This window comes from Metopolophium dirhodum, chromosome 1, assembly GCF_019925205.1.
Source record: "Metopolophium dirhodum isolate CAU chromosome 1, ASM1992520v1, whole genome shotgun sequence".
Lineage (NCBI taxonomy): Eukaryota > Metazoa > Arthropoda > Insecta > Hemiptera > Aphididae > Metopolophium > Metopolophium dirhodum.
The window spans coordinates 14,759,443-14,769,529 of NC_083560.1; the positions used below are offsets into that span (position 1 = coordinate 14,759,443).

A 10,087-nucleotide genomic window follows, 5' to 3' on the forward strand; every position below is an offset into this window, starting at 1 on the left:
TCATGTCAAAAAATATGTATCGTAAATTGTTTAAAGTTAAAAATGTATATCATTCGAATCTAACTTATATAGAAATACGGTATGAAGTATTAACACTATATCCTATAATTTAGTTTTGGGTTGGAAAAAAATTAAGTACGCTAGCGTTGTATAAACAAATTAACAACAAATTAACTTTTTTTTAACTTAATAAAAGGTAACAAAAAGTGTGTATTAACTTTTAACTTAACCGAGTTAATCTAGAGTTAAAGGTAACTAACTTTAAACTTTTAATTTTTTGTTATTGGTGCATATTAACTTAACTTAACTGAGTTAAAAAAAATCATTAACTTGCCCAGCCTTGCAATTCGTGCCTTACAAATAATAACAATTTTGACCTGTGATTATCATTATTATTATTATTTAGTAATTATCCGAACAGTATTGAATAATTTGGGCGGCCGTGTTATGCCACGGACCGGCGATCCGGCGGTTGCCGATATCGTGTCGATACGTAATCTACATAATATATAACTCTTAAAAATAATTGATACAAAATTAAACATTATAAATTACAATGAAATGTAAGGGTGGGTGCATATGTGTGCGTGTGTGTCATATCGGTCGGCTGTTAAATATTGTTGCGTTACCCGGCGTCCCGGCCACAACAACCGTTAGTTTATTTATGTTATACTACTTTTTTCGAACGATAATAATCTGATTTGTCTTTTAGACGTACATATTATTAATAATTGAGATGAACAAAAATTAACTGCATGTAGCTAAATGAACAACTGTTTTACTTGTGGTAAAAGTGGTTCATACTAAAATTAATTCATAAACTACAATAATATAATATTAATATAAGCCACTGATGGGCATACATGGTGAGACCCGGCACTGATGTTTCGAAAGACCCACAAAACTGAATAAAAATATAGAATTTGAACTGAATATTCTAAACGTATTACCTATATTGTGATATCTAATTATCGCACGGCCGGTCCCGTGTTCTGTTCCATACCGATGCGATTCGTTAAAAACCCGTTTATGAGGAAGTTCAGACTATAAACAAAAAAATTATATCGAGGAAAGCCGTTCGTATCACTGTAAACACGTAAACACTTTCATTAATTCGAAGACCACCAATTAACCGGCTTCAGTTGACTGAAATATCGATATTAAACGAGCCGAGTGGATTTAAAATTATTTTAGTTGTTTTCTATTAATTTATTTATATAAACACATAAATATGTACATATCTAATTCTTGATTTGAATAACAATTATGATCAATTATGTATATCTAAAAAAAATCATCTTGTTTAAAAACTATAGATACTATATATATATTACCTACCTCCCCCATAAAAAACGTACATGGTCAAGCATTGACTATAAATACTAGTATAGTATATCAGTGGCGTGGTGGACGGATTTTTCTTAAATATAGGGTTGGGTGGTAGCCGGTGGGTAGTAAATGTAATATTATAATTTACTCAATAGGTAGTCAATAACGATCTGAAATATAATTAGTTATGTCATAATATTAATAAGTTAATATGCATTAATACTTGGTATTTGTAACTTGCCTAAATTTTTAGTTCGTCACGCCACTGTAGTATATAGTATAGTAGGTATTTATAATCAACGATAAAAGATACGCCGATGTTGATATGTTTATTATATATTATGTTATATTAGTAAACGGTACATGAGTACCATATGGGTCGTATGGGTAAGAGAAAATAGAATTAAATTATTTTTCTCAACTGCTGCGAACGTTTAACAATAATAATAATATTATTTCCTTTACATTTCGATCACAGTGAAACGGTGTTATTACAGTACAACGGAACCATTTGAAAGAAGCGTATTTTCGCCAGACGACCACTGCGTATAATAATTGAATGTATACAATTTAAATTATAATATATTGTTATATATTTCTGCCTTCTGCGACTCCAAATTCATTTATACCGTTAACAGAACTCCTGCGAGGTAATCACAGCAGTTGTAGTAGGTACTAACTATAGTACCGTTCATGACCCCTTCACACCGAAATCGGTCCCACCATTGATCATCATATGTATATTTAGGTGGGTACTTCGCATTCCGCAGCAGATACGTCGGTGATACAATATGGTCTATTGGTCTCCATCAGAGTTGATTATAAACATGATTTTTTTTTTTAAATCAAAAAAACTGTTTTAATCGTTTAAAACATGCTTTTTTTGTTTAAAACATATTTTAGAATCTGAGCGAAGCGATGAATGTATTGATTTTACAATGATGTGTGTTTTTTTAAAATTTTTTTTTTGTGTCTGTCATCACCTTTTAGGACAGTAAAAGTACTTGGATTTTCTTCAACAGTAACTTTTCTGATAGGAAAGTGAATCTAGTTGGTACTTTGGGGGGTCAAGAGTAAAAATTTCTCAGTAGTTTTCAAACGCGACGTGAAAAACAAAAGAAAAATTAAGGAAAAACGGTAATATTTACGCAAAACCTGTTTTCGAGAAAATCGATTTTGGTTTTTGGCGTATCTCTAAAACAAATGACCGTAGGTACATGAAATTTTGACTGAACGTTTATATTAGCATTTTTTATACACCATAACATTTTCCAAATATTTTTACTTATTTTGAGCTCTTAACGGACATTTTTAGTTTCCATTTTTTTTAGTTTCTTTTTCTATAAATATCAATAAAAATTTTTTTGTTTGTTAAAAAAGTTTATAAATTTAATAGATGGCTCCTTATATAATGTTACAATAGCAGTTGAAAAATATTTAAAATACATATGCACAATTTTTTTTTATAAGCATTTAAATTTCGAATTTTGACAAAATTTATCAAATTTAAAATTTAATAATTATTTCGTAATTAAAAATTTATAAAATGTTCAACTTTTATAGCTAAGAATTGAAAATTTAAAACAAGATTCCACGTAAATAGGTTATATATAAATTACTTTATTTACAATAATAATATCATTGGTAATATCATAGGCTGACTGTTTTCGCTCAGAATCGTTTTTCATATACAATGATATTATATTATTGAATTCAAATTTAACACCATCCATTACAGTGACCCACTTGTCACCTACTGTACAGCAGAGCGACATCCACTTACCCACCTTTTTTTAAAATGATTTTTTCAACTGTTTAAAACATGATTTAATCGAGTTTAAAACAAAATATGTAATTTATTTTTAAAAAAAATTATCTATCTTAATTTTATAAAATTTTTATATATATTTATATACATTTTATAAATTTTTATTTATGTTGGAGTAAAACTATAATTACTAATTGTTATGTTATTTATTGGTATGTAATTTTAATAATTCTATTTCTAATTTCTATATCGCTTATGCTTTGCATTATGACTTGTTAAGTATCAACTGTTATGACTGAACAGTAAACATTAAACAATACATTTTAATATTTTATAATTCTGTTGTATAAGTTTGTGTTGTAATTTGTAAATGAAATAGGTATTAAAAATTAAAATTAAACAAATATATTACCTACAGAACTACAGAAGTAATTGAACCATAGAAGTATATATACTGTTAGTAATTTAAATAAGTAAACTTATTATTATAAATGTTATATATTTCAAATTTGTTTATGAAACAAAAAAAATAATAAATAGGAGTTGACAGTATGAACTTATAAATTATGTTTTTCTGTTTTAAACAACAGTTTTTTTTATAGTGTTTAAATTATTCGTTTTAAACGTTTTAAAAAAAATCATGTTTGATTAATTTAGATGTTTAAAACATGTTTTAAACAAGTGTTTAAAACAAGGGGTAAATACCTGACAGAAATTTTGTACACCAGATTACTGATTTCAATGACTATACTTATGATTACCAGTGTTGAGTCTATCTAGATAAATTTATCTAGATAAATTATCTAGATAAATATTCTTTTATCTTTTATCTTATCTAGATAAATAGAGACTATTAATTAACACAGTTATCTAAGATAAAAATCACCATTATCTAGATGAATTTATCTAGATAATTTAATTTATTAAACGGGTCTTATTTATTATAGGTAGAAAATTAAGTAATAAGTAGGTAGTATTTACTAATAACTAATAACTTCCTAATAACCATCGACATTTTCGATACCATACTATTAAGTTATTCTAGGTATATTGCTACGACTGCTACGAGTTTTTGTTTGTATGGTTTCGTAGTATTTAATAATTAATATTATGTTATAACATAAATCATAATGCTGGTACCTATATTATGTAAACATATTGCAATAAAATATTTATAATTAAAATCTATACATCCATAACACCCAGAAATAAAATACACCAGTGGGCACTACGTTAGTCCAGAATAACATATAAAAATAACTCAAAATAACTTGATTGTACAAAAATTACGTATTAGTATTATTATCATTGGTTATAAAATGTACAATAATAGACATAGTATTTATTAATTATTATCAACGATGTTATAAACATAAATGGTAGGAGTATCTAGTATCTAGTAGACCTATTGGATCACGTCCCAACAATATCAACAAACAGCAAGTAGCTGAAATATTATTATAGTCGTACAACTACCTCGTGAATCGTGGGACATATTATAATATTTATTATGTTATATATTGGAAGTCGACTCACCGTAGTACCGTACGCGTGTTCTTATTAAAGTTTAATAATTGAATTTAGTGAATCTGTGATCAAGTATTTTTTACTATGCGGAGATTTTTAGTATTGACTGCTGATAAAAATGACGCAAGTCAGTTAAAAAAACAACGTCTTCGAGAGGAAGAAGAAGACGATCCTGGTAAAAATAAAAATATTCAAGAACAAGATCTACCGAAGCTATCTGAAGAACCTTTGATTAAATCATACTTATTAGATGGTCAATTTTTTTACTGTTATTAAAGAAGATGGATTAAAATTGACTGCACAATGTAAAAATTGTCCCAAAATCATTCAAGGACAACAATTGTCCACAGGAAACTTCTTAAGTCACTTAAAAGTAACTATATACCTAATAATTAAGTATAGTAATATACAGTGTACTATTATACTCGTATAGTTTTAATTTTGAATGCAATAACTGCAATAATTATTAGTATACCAAACAGAAATAAATATTTGTGATTTTAAATTTTTAGTATAAACATAAAACATTGATTCCGAAAGTTGAAGAGGCTCGAAGACGTGCAAAGAAATCAATGGTAACAACTATAACGCATGCAGAATTACAGGGCAAACGATCTACTAAACTATCAAAACAACAGGTAAATTGTATAATTAATCTAGTTATTACTTATTATAAACTAAAATAATTGCCAAATTTTTATACATAATACAAGTATTTTTGCTTTTAATTATTAATTTTGGGAACATATTCAGAGAGTTGTTTTTTTATAGTACCTAGTACCTATACATGGTAAATAACTAATTTGTTATTAAAAACTTTACTGGACAGATAAATTATTTTAAAATAGTTGTGAAAGTTTATTTTCTTAATATGCAACTGTTCACTTGTGTTAAAATATAGTACATACATATATGTTAATATACAGTGTAAAGGGTTTGGCGTTTGGGGACATTTTTGCAATTAAAAATTAAAAATAATTCACATTTAGAAATTAAAAATTTATTTAACTAATGAATTTTGTAAACGTGATGACAATAACTTAGAAAGTGTTTGCCCAGCTATTTTTAAGACAAATACAGTTAAATATTTAGGTCTGAATATTGATGATTGTCTAAATGTATAAGTTATTATTAATTTAAGAAAAAATGTTTATGTATTTAACATCTTAAAAATATTTTGAATAATAATATGGTAGAGGTACTTATACTATGCTCTAATACAATCTATAGTTACATATGTAATTACTAATTAGTAATTACATTATGTGGTTCCACTTATCAAATACATATCAAATATCAATGAACTCGAGACCACTTTAAACTCCTTAGTAAAATATCTTTTCTAGAAGCCAAGACCATTCGTTACAAATACACTATAGAATATAATTGAAAATATTAAACATTACTTCGCATTATTTATTATAATATGTTTATAGGTACCTTATTATTTAAGTATAAATATACCATTATACTACCAAATCATACCTCTTGTACTCGTTATAAGCTCAATACTAATTTAACTAATCCTATATTAAGAACATGTTTAGCATAATCCGGACCTTATTATGTATTTGTACGTTTTTGGGTTAAATTTAAAATTAACCCTCAAAACCTTTATTATCTTCATTTAAAAAAAAAAATTGCTATTGTTTTTAATACATATAAGTAAAAATTAAAAATTAAATTGTATGTTGTTAATTTATATAACTTTCTATTATGTAATAAAAACACAATTTTTTAATTAAAAAGGTTCACATAAATTAGAACCCAATGAAAACAAATTGTAAAATTAAATAACTCAAGTATTATGTTTTATTTAATGATATTATGTGTTTTTAAATTAATTGTTCTACAATTTATTAATTTGTACTTATTTTAGGTGAAAGGTATTGTATTTGATTACATTATACAAGAAACGAGACCCCTCATTTGCTGTGAAAAGCCTGCTTTTCGAAGACTAGTCATGGAATTAGCTGGAATAACCGATTCATCATTACTTCCTAATCGAAGACAAATTGGCTAATGATTTGAAATTAAGGTATTCAACATTAATAAATATGATGACCGATTTAATAGAAAAACAGAGTTACATTTGCATAACAGCAGACATCTGGAGTGCAAATAATAAAAGTTATATGGGCATGACTTGTCACTATATTGAAGAAAATACATATAAACGTCATTCGTATGTTCTTGGTTGCCGAAGGATAATAGGGACTCATAATTTTCTAGCCATCGCCAAGGTCATAACTGAAGTAATGGATACATACTGTATAACCAACTCAAAAGTCACTCATATAATTACAGACAACGCTAGTAACTTCGGTAAATGTTTTCGCACCTTCTCAAGTTCAATTACTTCTTCAGATAATTCAACAGCAAATTATGACATTGGTAATTTAAATTCTGATGAATCTAGTAGTGATACTATAGTTGACAATTCAGACTCTGAATCTGAAAACGGAGACGAGAATATTGAAAGAATTGATGTTGGTTCAATTTTTTATAATCAAGAAGTCCAAGAGCAAGAACATGATAATAGCTATTGTTTACCTAAACATATTACTTGTGTAGCTCATTCGTTGAACTTAGTTGCTACTTCTGATATTTCTAAAATTTCAGATGAAACCTATATTAGTTTATCTACAAAAACTTTTAACAAACTACAAACGTTCTGGAACTTATTAAGTAGAAGTACAATGGCATCTGATAAAGTAGTAGAACATTGCAACTGTAAATTTCCTATTCCTGTCGTGACAAGGTGGAACTCAAAATATTATGCTATTAAAAAAATTTTGGAACATAAGAAAAAAATAGTGACACTATTTGATATTTTAAAGTTGAATAAACTTAAAGGTAATGAATGGGTATTTTTAGAGGAGTATTGTTTATTGTTAGAGCCATTAGCAAATTCTCTTGATAAGCTACAAGGAGAAAAACATAATTATTTAGGGTATGTTGCGCCTACATTAATAGTATTAAGAAAACTATTAATTCAATCAACCAATTTAAAGCACTGCAGACCATTATGTTTATCATTAATAAGTTCATTAGAAAAAAGATTCAACTATGTATTTGATCTTAGTGATCCAAAAAGCAAGATATATATTATTGCATCTATAAGTCACCCTAAGTTTAAGTTATCTTGGGTTCCAGTAAGGTATACAAATTTGTGCAAAAATATTTTTTTAAACGAATGTGAAATAATAAGTGCCACTATTGAAAATAAATTATCTGGATCCACTGACAATGAAGATAGTGATAGTGATGGATTCTTCAATAGTTTATCTGAACGTTCTACAATAGACATTTATACACCAACACAGTCTCAAGACGATGCTTCAACTGAGGATACTATAAGAGTTTCAAATGCTGCTAGTGTTCAAGCGTTAACATTTTTAAATTCAAAGAAAAAAGATCTGGTGATTCTTGATCAATTTAAAGTTGTCAAGCAAGTTTTCTTAAAGTTTAATACAACGCTACCATCATCAGCTCCAGTTGAACGGCTATTTAGTGGGGCCATACAGGTTTTAACTCCAAGACGTAACCGATTAAAAGACAGCACATTTGAAATGCTCTTATGTTGCAGATCTCAAAAATGATCTTTTATTATTTTTCTTATATACATTTACAACTTTTTATATTTTTATTTTGCTACAAAATGCCAAGATGGCCGAATTTTTTTAAAATTTGTTAGTAGGTATAATTTTATATTTATTTCAGTTATTAATAAACAAGTGTTGTCAACTGGAACTTCTACACCATTATTTACATTAATCATATCAATATGAAATATGATTATTAATTACAATAAAATATGTATAAATTATTATGTTTTATATTTAATAAGAAATTAGTGTCAATATAAAAAATATAAAATATAAAAAAATTTATTTGATAATTTATCTAGATAAAATAATTTTTTTTCATCTTTATCTAGATAAATAAATAATTTAGTTATCTTTATCTTTATCTAGATAACATTATTATAATTTATCTTTATCTTTATCTAGATAAAATTATATTTATCTCAGCTCAACACTGATGATTACCCATGATTTACTACAAACATTACCTATGATTACCCATGAATACCCATGATTACCATCACCTTGTTCATTGATAACACCCAAGGTGTTTACCCCTCGGTTTAAAACAAAATATTTAAAACATCTCAACTTTTAATTAATTAATTACACATGAGACTCTCCATATGGAATGGTCGTGACGATTTCTCTCCCTTTTTTTTAGTTTTCAGTTTTATATTCATGAACCACTGCTTGAAACTTATTACTATGGGGCTGTGCATTTGTTGCTAGTTTTATTTTTAAGCTTATATTGTATTGACATAGTATTCGTACAGGCTACAACAAAGTTTGAATTATGTAACTGCGTGCGAGTGGGCAGCACACAAAACCTTTTTGCAAGTGGATTGTGTGAGGATATAGAAATGGATAGATAGTTTACATATACTGTATCAAAAGAAGTAACGCCAAATAAGATGGTCAAACAAAAGAAAAATGTATATTGCGTTTACAATTAAATTGAGAAAGGGTTCGAACCACTAAATTAACTTAATCAATACATTATTAAACTAAACAACGATAACATTGATAACAATGTGTATCTATAACATTACACATAAATAATAATAAATGATAAATACTACCTGGTCGACCTGGTGAGACACGGACGATGATGATGGAAATTGATAGCACTGCTGCCTAATGACGATTGGAGTGCTAGACGGCGGTGCGTAGATTTCGTGCGTGCGTGGAGCGCGACGGAGACTCACGACCACAATAAAGGTGTTTGACAAGCACACCAAATAAAAGGGTACGACGCCGTTATTTGAGCGTTCTGCGGTAAGACCGGGAGAACTCGGCAGTCTGGGTACGCGGACGCCAAACTCCAACACATCCGATTGTAAATCGGATAGCGCTCAAATACAAAATTAATTAACGGAACGTCGACTGCGGATACGTACGTCGCACGGCACAATAACGCGTCACGGTGAACGGCACGTCGACGCTGACGGTCGGATCGCGCTGGCTCGCGACGACGAAACACAAAACAAAGGGCCGACGAACCGACAACTTAATGAAGCACGGAAAACGACACGATTTCTGAGAGCACCGGGTCGCACTCGTTTGTTTTCACCGACAAAACATAATAGAAGGCGGACGCGATACATGAGAACGACGACGGGCAACGGTGAACGGACGTCGCGTATACACGCGAGATAACACGTTCGTTACCGCTGATACGACCAGCGGCAACGGTTGGTCGTGACAAAACAGCTGTGTCGGCGACGGCACTGCTCGGCGGCGGCCTTGTAAAATACACGCACGCGCGTATATGTGTGTACGCGACGTATTCTGTACCGAACAGTAACAATGAATTCAATTTTGGAACATTTTTGTATATTTGGATATTTTAGATTTTTTACGAATTTTTTCTTTA

At 28.9% G+C, this 10,087-nt stretch overlaps 1 protein-coding gene across 2 annotated transcripts in view; it reads right to left on the minus strand.

The window, feature by feature from the left end:
- The window catches only part of LOC132935020 (uncharacterized), a 49,195-nt gene extending 39,373 nt beyond the window's left edge, over nucleotides 1-9,822 (minus strand). For both annotated transcript variants that reach the window (XM_061001453.1, XM_061001454.1), the window contains exon 1: nucleotides 9,294-9,822. The gene's annotated coding sequence lies outside the window, so the exon portion shown is untranslated. The remainder of the gene's footprint in view (nucleotides 1-9,293) is intronic.
- Between the last annotated feature and the right edge of the window lie 265 nt (nucleotides 9,823-10,087).